The sequence below is a fragment of the Chenopodium album genome, chromosome 5 (genome assembly GCF_948465745.1).
Source record: "Chenopodium album chromosome 5, dcCheAlbu1.1, whole genome shotgun sequence".
Lineage (NCBI taxonomy): Eukaryota > Viridiplantae > Streptophyta > Magnoliopsida > Caryophyllales > Amaranthaceae > Chenopodium > Chenopodium album.
Genome location: NC_137838.1, coordinates 66,130,770 through 66,146,167, shown reverse-complemented (window position 1 = coordinate 66,146,167; position 15,398 = coordinate 66,130,770). Strand labels below are relative to the sequence as shown.

Below are 15,398 nucleotides of genomic sequence, written 5' to 3'. Positions count from 1 at the left end.
AGTACTGTGGGAAAGGAATTTGGGGATACTTATTGTTAATTATTTGACTCAAACTTTATTCAACATGCAATGGATGGAGGAGGTGAAGAAAGATGGAAGAATGTGAAAAAAGATTTAGATGGAGGGATGTGAAGAATTAGGAATAAAATGTACCCCCAACTTAAATGACGGAAAAGACCGACTCATGCATGAACCTAAGAAATGGTCATTGTAATGTACTCAAAGTGTGTGCTAAGACTAGTGAGTGTAGATGGTGCATTAAGACTCGTGTCATGACCATGTGGCTAGACTATGTGACCAAGACTCAATTAATAGCTCGACAAGGTGTTATTGACAGCGGAAATTAACCGAATTAATTAGCAAACTGGTTAATTAGACCCTAGGTGATGACTCGACCAATAATCCGAACTGTCGGCCAAGCGACAGGACTGGCGTCACAATATGGTGATTGGCGCCAGACTTTTTAGTAAATGTCTGGCGCTACACACCATACAGTGGCGCTACAGCTCAGACTTTGGCACCAATATTGGAGCTTCGGTCTGGGACTGTTTTCGGTATTATTAGTCAACTGGGGTATGCCTAAAGTCATACTAGGTCAATTCCGATTAAAAAAAGGAAAAACTTTGTTGACTCAAATTAATTAATTAATTAATTAGGCAAAGTTCTTTAAGTCATTAATTTTAATCTCAACACAAATCAACAAACGGTTAAGAGGAGCATAGGATATATATGCACAACAAATAATGCGCAATTAGTCAAGTAGGCACAATATGATGCAATGAGTTCGCAACCTAACCATGGCTCTAGTTCTCTAAAGTTCAGGATATGGTTTAGTCAAATAGGGTCCATGGTTAATTGTCCAGATGCACCGCGCAAAAGCCTAACCGTGAAGGGTTAGCGCGTGTGGATAGGACACCGCGAGTTTTTAGAAAAAACTCACTTCCATGGTTTGGTGAATTCAACCTCTCAGATGTACCCTTTGTTGCCAGGAGCGTTCAATCGGGTAGATAGAGCATGAATTCCCAGAGGGTTATGTCCATATGTAGACCACATATGGGTTTCAGAAAAATGAGAACAAATTCAATCAGGAAGTAGGATCGAGCAAACAATACGAAAAACCGGTCGAAATTAGAACGCATATTTCTGGCTCGGTATTGGGGGAAATTGGCGCCAGCAAACAGAGACTGGCGCTAACTTTTAACTGTAGCGCCTGGCGCCAATACTGGCGTCTGGCGCTACGGCTAAAAGTGTGGCGCCAAGCTCTGGCCCCTGACGCTACTTCCCACATGCCTCAGCAGCTTTCTGTGCTCAATAAAATCATCCAGTTTCGCGCGGTGTTATTTCAGTCCTAGTTGTGAAAGACATTTCTCAAATTTCCTACGTGTAAAATCCTATGTTTTTTACTCATTACGGATGGTCTTTCCAATGAGAACCTTTTTATGCATATGACAATAATGTTAATCAAAATTACGCACATGAAATACTTAGAACTTTTCGAGTCTCATCCACTCATTCTAAATCATTGCCGAAACAAATTCAGGAATTAAAATAGAAATCCTCCCCAGTGGAATCGCCAAAAACTGTAGGGAATAATTCAAGCCTTTAAAATCCCACTAGCTTGAACCCCACTGTGATCATACACTAAAGTACGGTGGCGTCCAAAAGGGAAGAAGATAGAGCAAAAGAGTCGCCAACAAGTTTTTAAGGAACTTGTAAACCATCACGAGGTGAAGGTTACACCCCTTAATGATCCAAGAGATCGTCAACTCCATAAGGTCATGAACCAAAATAGGGTTCGGGGATGATGGTACAAATCCAACCTAAAAGAGATTGAACCAGCCCTAATAATAGGCCTCTACTTTATTCTGCTCGTATTCATGTGCGCTTTCTGATTAACATGAAATCAATAGGATTGACCCTAAACCTGTTTGTCTATGTTGGTTGAATTTAATGCACAAATAAACTATTATTGGCGATCACTTGAATTATAATCACAATTAACCTAACAAGATTATTAATTATCTTATTAAGCGTGGTTGCAAATACCAAATTCCCTTTAAGCATGCAATAAAAGGTGATCAAGCAATAAAGAATAAATATCAAGAAACATAATAAATAATCATGAATAATAATCATCATAATCATGTTAAAGCATAGCAAGATCCTAGGCATGATACTAACAAGATTAATAACAAACCCTAACATGTCACTAAACAATAAAAATCAAATCTTTAGCCCTAACATGATACTAGCAATCATAAATATTAGGAAGAGCATAAAAGGCATCGTACTTTTAATCATACTTAATATTAAAGTTACCCTAGACATGATACTAGGAATTTATAATAACAATCTAAGCATGATTTCTACATCATAGTATCAATAAAACCATTAAAGTACTTACTTGGATGCCTCGTACCTCTTTCTAATAACAAAATACACACGTTAGTAACTTCAAGGAAAATAATAATCAAAGCAATTAAATTAAATAATTGAAATAGAGATTTGGGACCAAACCCTCAGAAATTAAAACCTTTCACGTCTAGGGCGAAGGCAACTTCGAATATGGCTAGGTGTATCAAGATCTTGCGAATGCGGAATTTTGTATGAAAAAGTAAAAGAAAGAAAAGAAAAGAATGCTAAAGAATGAATGAAAGCTTGATGAATGAAGAGAATTGGTGAATGCTAATTAAAACTAATTGTTGATGAGAATTCATGAATGAAAACGGAATTTTTGATACGATATTTATAGAGAAAATCATCCAAAAAAGATAATTTAACAAAACAGAGTCTGAAGATCACAAAACCACATTGGCGCCAGCCCTGGCTAGTTGGCGCCAATGGTTAGCGTCTGGCGCCAAGCCTGGTTCCAGGCGCCAAGGCCTGGGGTTGGACGCCAAACCGGATTTCAACGCGTTTTTGAAAATCTGATAAATTTACCGTACTGGAAGATAAAATAATATAATTTCTTCGAAAATGCTATTTGATTTTGATTAAAACTCTGAAGAATCCTAATTGAATTAGGAATGAAAAGAACTTTCTAGAATGTTCTAGAAGACTAAAACCATTCCTAATTACATTAGGAATGATAAATTATATTAGGCCCTCCCCTAGATCATTAGGCCGTACTTAAAAATCAGACCGGGCCCAGTTTAGTAAATTGGTCATAACTTCCTCAATATTCATCGGAATTGGGCTTATAATATATCGTTGGAAAGGTCTTTGCAAGCCCCATCCAACTACACCACTATTGGACCCATATCATGGACCAACCAAACTGGATTGGCTGTTTTCTTAAAATAAAGTTTTCAAAAACAGGAAGAAGAGAAAAGAAATAAAACTTTCCGCAACGCTAGACCTTTCCACACTTTCGTTTCATTCGATTATGATTCGACGTGAAAGGCACTCATCACCGGGTTTGGTTTTGGGGAGACACAAATGGGTGTCTACAGTTTGGTACTAGCATGTTGGGGGTCGGGGGTAGATAAACCAGTTAAAGCATAATATAAGTCACCCATTTTATAGTCCACATGCCACTGGTGAGATAATTCAGAATTTAATTCAAAAATTTTACAAAATTCTACAAAAGTTAAACTAATATTTCTATTATTTAACCTGAAAAATAAATTTGGCCCATTTCTACTACTAACAACATGAAAAGTGGTCAGGAATTCACAAGTAAGTTCTCGGTATGTAGGATAGTGCATGTCAACAAATTTTCTCATGCCAATGTCATTCAAAAATCGTTTAACAAAATCATACAAACCAAATGATTCTAGGGTAGGGCGATGTAACCACCGAGAAGGAATTACCTCACGACCGACCAAATGTTCTAGCCGTTCCTTTTGTTCCCGACTCACAATCTGGATCGTCGGCCAACACGGGAGTTGCAAGTCCGGGTCGTATTCCTCCCTCGAACTGGAGCTCCTACCAAAAATGGACCTAGCCCTCTTTGATGCCATGTTCAAGAAATGGGTTTGAAAATTTATTGAATTAAAACTGAAAAATTTTTATATGAAAGTGAAGAGGATGAAGAGAGGATCACAAATATGTAAAGAGTTTTGAATTTAGGTTGGTAATGGAGGAGAAATCTTAGAGAGAAGTTAGAGAAAATTTGAGTTTTAGAGAGAGAAAGTAATGGAAGAAAGAAGAAATGGAAAAAGAAAGAAGAAAAGAAGGAAGAAGAAGACGCGGAACAACTCGCGCCCGGTCGGGCGGTGGGTCGCCCGGTCGGGCGATCTGGGATATTTCCTATGATGGTTCTTGCGCCCGGTCAGGCGGACTTCGCCCGGTCAGGCGATCTGATGTGTTCAAATTCGTAACCTTTCGCGCCCGGTCAGGCGCCACTCGCCCGGTCGGGCGATCTACCGTCCTGATATTCTTCTAGCTCTCGCGCCCGGTCGGGGGGCGCCATTCGCCCGGTCGGGCGATTTTTAAGTCATTATTTTCGCCCTTCTCGCGCCCGATCGGGCGATGCTTGCCCAATCGGGCGGACAATTAAGTCCGTAAACGTCAAGTTTCGCGCCCGATCGGGCGCCACTCGCCCGGTCGGGCGAAATTTCTTATTTTTAGATCATTACTCTCGCGCCCGATCGGGCGGACTTCGCCTGGTCGGGCCCGAGACTAAATCGGCAAAATATTAATTTTCTTCTTTTCTTCAAAATTTGGCTAACTCTTTTTCTTCAAAATTTGGCTAACTCTTTTTCTTCAAACCTGTACAAAAACTCATAGAACTCGTTAAATTCCCTCATCTCTCCTCTCATAAGAAAAAAGAAAAGAAAAACTAGTCTAAAAAGCATTAAAAATACGGGTTGCCTCCCGCAAAGCGCTGGTTTATCTAGGTCCCGCACGACCTTCTTCCCAAGTACAATTTCTAGGACCCTTGGCCTAACGCTTGGTCGGGTAGTTTTTCACCCGGTCTAGCGGTGTTCAGGCTGCGATTCAGCTTTCTGACATACCCTGTGGGACGCCAAATCACCTTATCTGGTGGATCCTCCTTGACTTGGACTGGGGGATCTTCAATGCTACGCACTAAAAACCCTTCTTCGATCGGATGTTGCTTCAAATTGTCATTGCGTTCAACACTTGCAACTCGATCTGGCGGAACACTTACCGTAGGCTCGATTCGCACAACTTGCTTGATCGGTTCCACTTGTTCATCCTCGAAACCAAGACCAACATTATAGAGTGCTCTTTCTATTGCATCGACTTCCTTCTGCCATTTGTCTATCTCATCTGAAAAGGATGCAACACAAGATACCGCCTCCAAGGGATCTTTTTCAAGAGCTTGGGGCTTGTTAGAATAATTTACAACCACATTAACACTGAAACATTTCTCCTCAGTCATGGAGCTTTTAGGGGCATTATTCAGATTAAAAACAACTTTATCATCCCCTACTGATAGTGTTAACTTACCACTTCTTACATTCATGACTGCTCCTGCAGTGTTAAGGAATGGTCTACCCAAAATAATTGGGGTTTGCGTATCCTCGGCCATATCAAGAACAACGAAATCTACAGGTATATAAAATTTACCTACTCTAACGGGGACATCCTCTAAAACACCTAAGGGGTATTTGAAAGAACGGTCGGCCATTTGTAGAGTTATATTGATAGCTTTTAATTTACCCATATTCAACTTAGAACACACAGATAATGGCATGACGCTAACACTAGCACCCAAATCACATAATGCATTATCAATCAAGAGATTGCCAATATGACAAGGGATAGAAAAACTACCCGGATCTTTTAATTTAGGTGGAGACTTATTTTGAAGTACGGCACTACACTCTGCAGTGAAAGGTACTATCTCTACCTCACTAATAGACCTTTTTCTCGTCAATATTTCTTTCATAAATTTTGCATATGAGGGGATTTATGTGATTAATTCAGTAAAGGGAACTGTTACCTTCAAATCTTTTACCACCTCCAGGAACTTACCAAACTGCTTATCCAAGTTTGTCTTCAATTGACGATTGGGGAAAGGAAGTTTGATAATTGGCTTTGGAGCATTATTATTCTTGTCTGGAGTAGCCACCTTCTCTGGAGTTGTACCCTGCAATGTAGAATTAGACATGTTAGTATTATCCTTTAGCCCTGCAGGGCTATCAACTACATTGTTTGGTTTAATGGAATCAAGATTAGCATTATTTGATAAAATAGGTTCATCAACTTTGGGCATAGAGGGCCCTTCATAGTTTGAACCACTCCGTAGAGTAATTGCAAATGCTTGATCCGTAGGCCTAGTAGGCTGTGCCGGCACAGCTCCCTGTTGGCGGGCTTGTAGAGTAGCGGAGAGTTGCGCAATTTGATTATCCATAATTTTATTATGCGCTAGAATTTGATCAATTGTCGCATCTCTGCTCTCCATGTGCTTTTGCATATTAGCCAACATTGCTCTAATTTCCACCAGAGAAGGGTCAGAAGATGAGGGGGTTTGTTGTGGTTGGTTCTTCTGGCTAGCATTGGGATGATAGTATTTCTGCTGCTGTGGCGCCTGTGGTTCTTGTGGTGGTGGATTTTGAAATTAGTGCTCTGATAAGAAAGGTACGGATGATTCCGATACCCAGGATTGTAGGTGTTGGAGTATGGGTTATTCTGCCTATAAGCTTGGAAGGCATTAACTTTCTCCACGGAACTCCTGCAATCTTGCTCCCAATGACCTACAATACCACAATTTTCACAGAAAGCCTCATAAGAATTATTATTAATTGCAGAAACATTAGCTACATTAGCAGTGCTCAGTTTATCTAATTTTTGGCAAATAGAGGTTAGTTGAGCTTGCAAAAAGGATACAGAGTCGACACTATGCTTCCCCTTGTTAGCAAATCCTCTGGGATTCCCATATTGGGAATTGTGTATCGCCATATCTTCAATAACCTGACCTACATCATCAACATTAAGATTCATGAATCTCTGACGAGTAGAAAACTAGGTCGTTATCTAATCTTCCCTCGGTCAAACTAAATTTATAAACACTTAACAAACCTAAATCAAGTATAGAGGTAAGTCAAGGGTCGAACCCAAAGGAACGGTAATGTTCTAGCACTTTCAATTATGCGCCTAAGCTAGGTCAAAGACGAAGGTAAGAGAGAATACTAACAAATAACAAAACAAGTAACCAAAGAAATAAAACACTAGGAACGGGGATCAACAAGTAATCATGTCAATTGCAACAACTTGGGAAGAGCATGTCAATCAAAGGTTGTGAGGACTAAATGATAAGAGCAATCAATAGGAATCAAAGAGCTATCTCTGAATTGTTAAGCTAGGGTTCACTATGAATAACAAACTAGGAGAATCACAATCAAAACCAATTGATAATTGCAATTCCTAAATCAATTGTTCATGTCATTAGCAATTACAATGCAATCTAGCATAATTCTCAAGGCCAAATTGAATTACACACATGCAAACCTTCACTAATCACTTTAATCTCAACAATCAATCAACACAATTCCCAAATTAATCATAATTAATCAATCATACAAGTTTCACCCAATTCCTAGCCAAACAACTATTCAAGAATCATCATCTCTCAACTAACAACTTAGAGAACAAGAATCAACAAAATATCAAGAACAATTACTCTAATCAAACATCAAATATCAAAATCAAACCAAACAAACATCAAATTAAACAAAGCAATTGAATGAGATAGAGTTTAGAAATTCTCATTGATAATTAAGAAGATCTCCAACACAATTGTCACACTTGCATCTTCAATCTCTCAATCACCATTGAAATTCCTCACTTTCTCTCTCTAAAACTACTCCTAATCTAGAGAGAGAAGCTCTCAACCTAAGAGAGAGAAAACTATTCTAAAACTAAAGAAATACATGAATGAATAATAAAGGAAACCAAAAACTATATAAACAAAAGGAGAAAAGAAGCTTAAAATCGTAAAAGACCCAGAAACCCGCGCCCGCGGATAAATCGGCCGCGCCCGCGGAGGGGAACGGACACCCCGATAGCCGCGCCCGCGGCCCAATCCCGCGCCCTTGGAGAGCCCTCGGGACAACCGCGGGTTCTTACTGCCCAAATACGGCAGTTTTGGAGCTGCAGCAACCCCGCGCCCGCGGGTACTGTAGCCCGCGCCCGCGGCAGTTTTCCAGGGCCAACTTCAGAAGGCTGTAACTTCCGACCTAAGAATCATATGAAGGCGTGAAACCTATCATTGGAAAGCTCTTCAAGTCTAGTTTCCAACCCAACTTGAATCACCCTAATCCAATCTGTAGAACTTGAGATATGACTAAAACAATGAACAAAGGTCCTATTTGATACTTTGCAATCCTTCGTTTTCCTTTGTTTCAAACTCAAATTCAATTCCGAAAAGTGCATATTGATCCTAGTGGGTGCTATTTTCAGTTCCCATGCATATATCCCGCGACGTACCTACAAAACAAGACAAAGAAACGGAGAAGCAAGAGAAATAGCCGAGAAATGAATAAAATGATAAGAAAGCCATTAAAAGCATGCATTTCTCTAAACTAACACAAAACCACGCGAATCGAGCATTATTCTCTAAAAACACGACATAAAAGACTACAAAGGAGAATAGAAATATAAAGAAAACATAGACTAAAGGTGCCATAAATGACACGGATCAATCTCCCACTAGCTGCAGAGTCTAAAATTATTCTAGAGGAATTTCCAATGCCGTTATAAAAGGCTTGGATTAACTGCCATTGCGCTAAATTATGGTGAGGGCATTCTCTTTGTAAGTCCTTGAACCTCTCCCAAGCCTCATATAATGACTCATTGGCTTCTTGGGCAAAGTTCTGAATCGCACTTCGTAGTACTGCTATTCTCTCTACAGGATTATACTTGTTATAGAAATTCAAAACAAGAGTTTCCCAGTCAGTTATACCAAGTGTAGTTCTAATTAAGCCATTAAACCACAATTTAGCTTTTCCAATTAAAGATAAGGGAAAGAGAATCTCCCTGATTTGGTCTTGAGTGACCCCGGCTTGCCTGATGGTGTTGCCAGCCTAAGCTTCTCTCGCCCGGCCGGGCACGCCTCCGAGCGCCAGCCTCTTTGGCCGGGCGGCTCATTTGGGCCACTATTTGGACTTCGATTGGGCTCCAATTCTTCGGGCCAATCTGGGTTTCCTCTTTGGGTCTTGAATACTCGGTCCAAATGCCCCGGTATCACCTATACCGAGCCCTTAATCACCGGTTCGATGGCTCTAACCGGCCCTGGGCTATAAACTCTGGTCGTGCTTCTCCAATGCTCGTGATTGCTCCAAAATATCTCGGGAAAATACTCCAAAACCATAAATCCCTGCAAAAGTCAACCAAATCTACGAAAACACTAGAAAACACCAATTAGTAATAAAAGTGGCTCTAAAGAACCAAAAACACTACTAATTAAGACCAAGGGACGGGGGTAAAATACTATATAAAATAGACACATCAGTAAACTTATCGGATTTTCGAAAACGCGTTAAAATCAGGCTTGGCGCCTAACCCCAGGCCTTGGCGCCTGGAACCAGGCCTGGTGCCTAGCGCTAGCCACTGGCGCCTGGCGCTAGTATTGGTGCCTGGCGCCAGCTAGCCAAGGTTGGCGCCAGCTAGCCAAGGTTGGCGCCAGCTCTGTTTTCTAAGCGACAGACTCTGTTTTGTTTAATTTATCTTTTTGGCTGATTTTCTTTATAAATATCGTATTAAAAACTCCGTTTTCATTAACCATTCATCATCAATTCTCATCTACATTCATTCATTCATCACCTATTCTCTCTAATAATCATCCAATTCTCATCATTCACAAGTTCTACAATTAGTTTTAATCATTCATCTCTCTCATTCATCTTTTTCTAAACTTTGCTTTTTAATACAAAATTCCGCATTCACAAGATCTAGAAACACATAGCCATATTCGAAGTTGCCTTCGCCCTAGACGTGAAAGGTTTTAATTTCTGAGGGTTTGGTCCCAAATCTCTCTTTCAATTATTTTATTTAATTGTTCGATTATTATTTTCCTTGAAGTTACTAACGTGTGTATTTTGTTATTAGAAAGAGGTACGAGGCATCAAAGTAAGTACTTTATTGATTTTATTGATTTATGATGTAGAAATCATGTTTATATTGTTATTATGATATTCCTAGTATCATGTCTAGGGTAATTTTAATATTAAATATGATTGCCATGATGCTTCCTATTCTCTTCCTAATGTTTATGATTGTTAGTATCATGTTAGGGTTAAATATTTGATTTTTATTTCTTAGTGACATGCTAGGGTTTGTTATTAATCTTGTTAGTATCATGCCTAGGATCTTGCTATTTTTATTATGCTTTAATATTAACATGAACATGATTATGATTATAATTTATGATGATTATGAATATTATTATTATTATTATTTTGATGATGATTATTTTATTTATGATTATTATTATTATTATGATTATTATGTTGCTTGATATTTTATTTATATTTATTGCTTGATCACGCCTTTTATGCATGTTTAAAGGGAATTGATACTTGTAATCACGATTAATAAGATAATTTAATAATCTTGTTTAGGGTTAATATGATTATAATTCAAGTGATCGCCAATAATAGTCTATTTGTGCATTAATATTCAACCAACATAGATAAACAGGTTTAGGGTTAGTCCTATTGATTGCATGTTAATCAAAAAGTGCACATGAATACGATCAGAATAAAGTAGAGGCCTATTATTAGGGCAGATTCAATATCTTTTAGGTTGGATTTGTACCTTCATCCCCGAACCCTTATTTGGTTCATGACCTTATGGAGTTGACGATCTCTTGGATCGTTAAGGGGTGTAACCTTCACCTCGTGAACGGTTTACAAGTTCCTAAAAAAAAACTTGTTGGCGACTCTTTTGCTCTATTTTCTTCCCTTTTGGACGCCACCGTACTTTAGTGTATGATCACAGTGGGGTTCAAGATAGTGGGATTTAAAGGCTTGAAATTATTCCCTACAGTTTTTGGCGACTCCACTAGGGAGAATTTCTATTTTAATTCCTGAATTTTTTTTTCGGCAATGATTTAGAATGAGTGGATGAGACTCGAAAGGTTCTAAGTATTTCATGTGCGTAATTTTGATTAACATTATTGTCATATGCATAAAAAAGATCTCATTGGAAAGACCATCTGTAATGAGTTAAAAACATAGGATTTTACACGTAGGAAATTTGAGAAATATCTTTCACAACTAGGACTGAAGTAACACCGCGCGAAACTGGAAATTTTATCGAGCATAGAAAGCTGCTGAGGCATGTGGGAAGTAGCGTCAGGGGCAAGAGCTTGGCGCTAGCATTTTAGTCGTAGCGCCAGACGCCAGTATTGGCGCCAGGCGCTACAGTTAAAAGTTGGCGCCATTCTCTGTTTGCTGGCGCCAATTTCCCCCAATACCGAGCCAGAAATATGCGTTCTAATTTCGACCGGTTTTTCGTATTGTTTGCTCGATCCTACTTCCTGATTGAATTTTTTTTCATTTTTCTGAAACCCATATGTGTTCTACATATGGACATAACCCTCTGGGAATTCATGCTCCATCCACCCGATTGAACGCTCCGTGCAACAAAGGGTACATCCGAGATGTTGAATTCACCAAACCATGGAAGCGAGTTTTTTCTAAAACTCGCGGTGTCCCATCCACTCGCGCCAACCCTTCACGGTTAGGCTTCCGCGCGGTGCATCCGGACAATTAACCATGGACCCTCTATTGACTAAACCATATCCCGAACTTTAGAGAACTAGAGCCATGGTTAGGTTGCAAACTCATTGCATCATATTGTGCCTACTTGACTAATTGTGCATTATTTGTTGTGCATATATATTCTATGTTTCTCTTAACCGTTTGTTGACTTGTGTTAAGACTAAATAAACTAATTAATGACTTAAAGAACTTTGCCTAATTAATTAATTAATTAATTAATTTGAGTCAACAAAGTCTAATATTTTAATCGGAATTGACCTAGCACCACTTTAGGCATACCCCAATTGACTAATAACACCGAAAACAGTCCCAGACCGAAGCTCCAATATTGGCGCCAAGGTCTGAGCTGTAGCGCCACACTATGGAGTGTAGCGCCTGACGACAGCAATGTTGTCTGGCGCCAAGCTCCACAGTGTGACGCCAGTCCTGTCGCTTGGCCGACATTTCGGATTATTTGTCGAGTCATCACTTATGGTCTAATTAATCAGTCTTCTGTTTAATTCAATTAATTTTACTGTCAATAATATTTAATTGAATCAATGATCAAGTTTAGACACTCAGTCCCATGATCATGACACGAGTCTTAACATGTCACTTACGCTCACTAATCTTAGCACACACTTTGAGTGTATGTCTCCTTGACCATGTCTTAGGTTCATGCATGAGTCGGTCTTTTCGTCATTTGAGTTGGGGGTATATTCTACTCCTAATTCTTCATATCCCTCCATCTAAATCTTCTTCACATTCTATTCCCATCTTTTTTCACCTCCTCCATCCATTGCATGTTGAATAAAGCTTGAGTCAAATAATTAACAATAAATATCCCAAAATTCCTTTTCCACAGTACTTGGTCGAGGAGAGAAGGGAGATTAATCAAGGACAACCTCTTTATTCAAGTTTCACTTATCAATAAACCGATTCGTCAAAAGAGGAAGGCTAAGAAGATAATGGCAACTCAATAAGAAATCGATGATCTTAAGAACCAACTGGCTACCGTAACTGAGACACTGAAGCTTCTCGCACTCAAGATCGATGACCCCGTGAAGCAACAACAGATGGACCTCATGCAAGAGAGTTTAAGCAAGTTGTCTAGCGACTACAAGTTTCAAGAGCTTACATCACAAGGGGTCTCGGTGGACAAAGATCTTCTTTTACATAAGTTCAACGCCACTGATATCCCTAAATTCAAGGCAATAGATAACCCTTACTTTCATCTAAGAGCTTTTGAAACTATAATGAACATTAAGGGTATCGATAAGAAGGTTTTCCCCTCTCTGTTCCCACTATCTCTTGAAATCGTTTGTCAACAATGGTTCTTCTCCCTTGACAAGGAGAAAACCTCTACCTGGGAATCGATAGTAAATGCTTTCGTTGATAGGTACAAGTGCAATATTCAAGTTGAAACCGACCATAGGCAACTTGAGATGCTAAGACAAAAAAGAGAATGAAGGCTTTACTTCTTTCTTTAATAAATGGAGGGAAACTTCTGCTAAGATGATTGAGGTCCCCACCGAAAAGGAGTATGTGAGGATGTTTATCAAGAATCTTCAAGAAAAGTATTCGAAGCATTTGAAATATCAACACAACTTAAATACTTTCAAGGCCATTTATGACATCGAAATTGAAATCGAAAGGAAAGAAGAACGACAATCCTTCTTCTTCCGAAAACGCCCACTCTAGTAATAATGTTAGTACCTTTGACCATAATGATGTCTTAGCCATGGAAAATCAAGGATCTAAAAGGAAACCCAGGCGAGAGTTCACACCCATTGGAATGACCTACGATGCTGCTTTCGATCGTCTCTATGATCAAGGATTAATCAAACCTATTGGCCCTACCGAGGATCCAACACCAAAAAATCGATCTTCGAGATGGAATCCAAACTCCTATTGCAAGTACCATCGAGGAAACGGTCATACTACTGATGAATGCTACAGGTTTCAAAATCTCATTCAAGATCTCATATAGGCAAATAAGATCCTATTGCTTCTAGCTAGCGAGAAGACTGGGTGATGATGAAGCGAATGACACAAGACAAGAGGCGAGCTTCAACGACAAGATTTTGTGACCTCTTTTTTCTATTTCTTTTTTTTTTCTTTCCTCAATGAGTCTAGCATAGGCACCTTTTCTTTTCCTTTAGATTAATTTTGTAGTCTTTTTTCCTTTTCCCCCTTTTAATAAAATGAGCATTTATTTTCTTGCATATGATCATTACATTACATTGCATCGTAAAAATAAAAAAAATAAAAAAATAAAAAAAATGTCGAATTAAGCATAAGGTATACCAATGATTTAAGGCACCCCTTGTAGCCACATCATATCACCTTTCACCCTTCAAATGTGCGATCCTTTCTTAATAAACCCTTTGAGCCTTGTCTAATGATAGACCTTTATTTTTTCAACCTACATCTATGTAACCTTGGGATGGGACAGTGTGCAACTTATGCAATTCTAAAGAAAGCTTGAGCAAATTCAAAAGAGAGCAATAGCAAAAAATAAGCAATAATAAAAACGAAAACAAGTGTACAAAAGGGTAAGTGTTCCAATGTCTTTGATATGAAAGTATCTTCGATAAGAACACGTCTCAGATTGCGTCTATTATCGAGTGCTCGGTACCGTGCCTGAGAAACATGAATGCCAAGTGAGTGATAGACCGCATGATCAGGATTGCCCACACTTATAAAAATAAAATAAATGCTAAAGCAAAAAAGAGCTAAAAAAGAGTAGGAACTCAAGCATAAAAATATAAAGATTCAAAAACGAGGTTGCACACCTTGGGGGCTTATCTAGGGTCTTGAGCCTTTATCCCCTTCTTCTATAACCTTTAGCCTAACCGCGTTACAACCCTTAAAAGACCTTTTTGAGGTATATACACACTTGTGCGAGGTTTGGCTAGAGCTACGTTCGGCCTGATTCCTAACGGATACGTAGGCAACCTCACATTGAGGTGCGGCCGTAATAAGCATGCATTCATATTCACATTCACACACTTACACCATGATCATATCAAGGGATCCCCTGTGCTCATCCTTATTCACTTAGAGCTAGACTTGGGGGCTTGATCCCTACATCATTAGCTTACCTAGCCTAAGAGTCACCACCATTTGACTCTTCTAATAATAATATTTCTCCACACACTTAGCTCTTGCGGCCTAGCTTTAGTGTCACTTTCACACACTGCACAGATACATGACCAAATATACTTCCCTTAGGAACCCTTTGTCATGAAATCTTAACACACCGTTGAAGCATGCCTTGTCACATCACTCATCACTCATAATTGTCATTGCATCACGAAGTATGAAGTGCTTAGCCTCCGTGCCTAAGTTACCCAAATACTTTCATCATGGAGTCAACCATTGAGATAGCCTAGGATGGATTAATCCTTGCACCTTGAGAGATAGTATCAAATGACATTTAACTAAGCTCATTCAACATGCATCTTCAAAACTTTTGATTCTTTTTTCGCGTCTTTCTTTTTCGGGAGAAAGTCGATACCCTCCACGAAAATGACGGAAATTTTTTGCTTTTTGCATTTTCGAGTCGCACAATCAGCACTATGCACACATGGGTCATGAGTCACACGTGTCATTTCATTTTGAGTCGAGTCAACCTCAAGTCAATCACATCGAGTCAAGTTTATACCTTGAGTCGTGTCAAGTTATTGAGTCAAGCAACATTAAACCTTAGGTCAACCCTAAGAT

General features: G+C 39.2%; 1 non-coding gene and 1 pseudogene across 1 annotated transcript; both read left to right on the top strand.

The window, feature by feature from the left end:
• The window catches only part of LOC145633027 (protein GAMETE EXPRESSED 1-like), a 50,693-nt pseudogene that overhangs the window by 23,100 nt on the left and 12,195 nt on the right, over window positions 1–15,398 (top strand).
• LOC145633453 (small nucleolar RNA R71) lies at window positions 8,698–8,804 on the top strand. The gene has a single exon (XR_014112778.1). It is a non-coding gene; the product is annotated as a small nucleolar RNA R71 (small nucleolar RNA).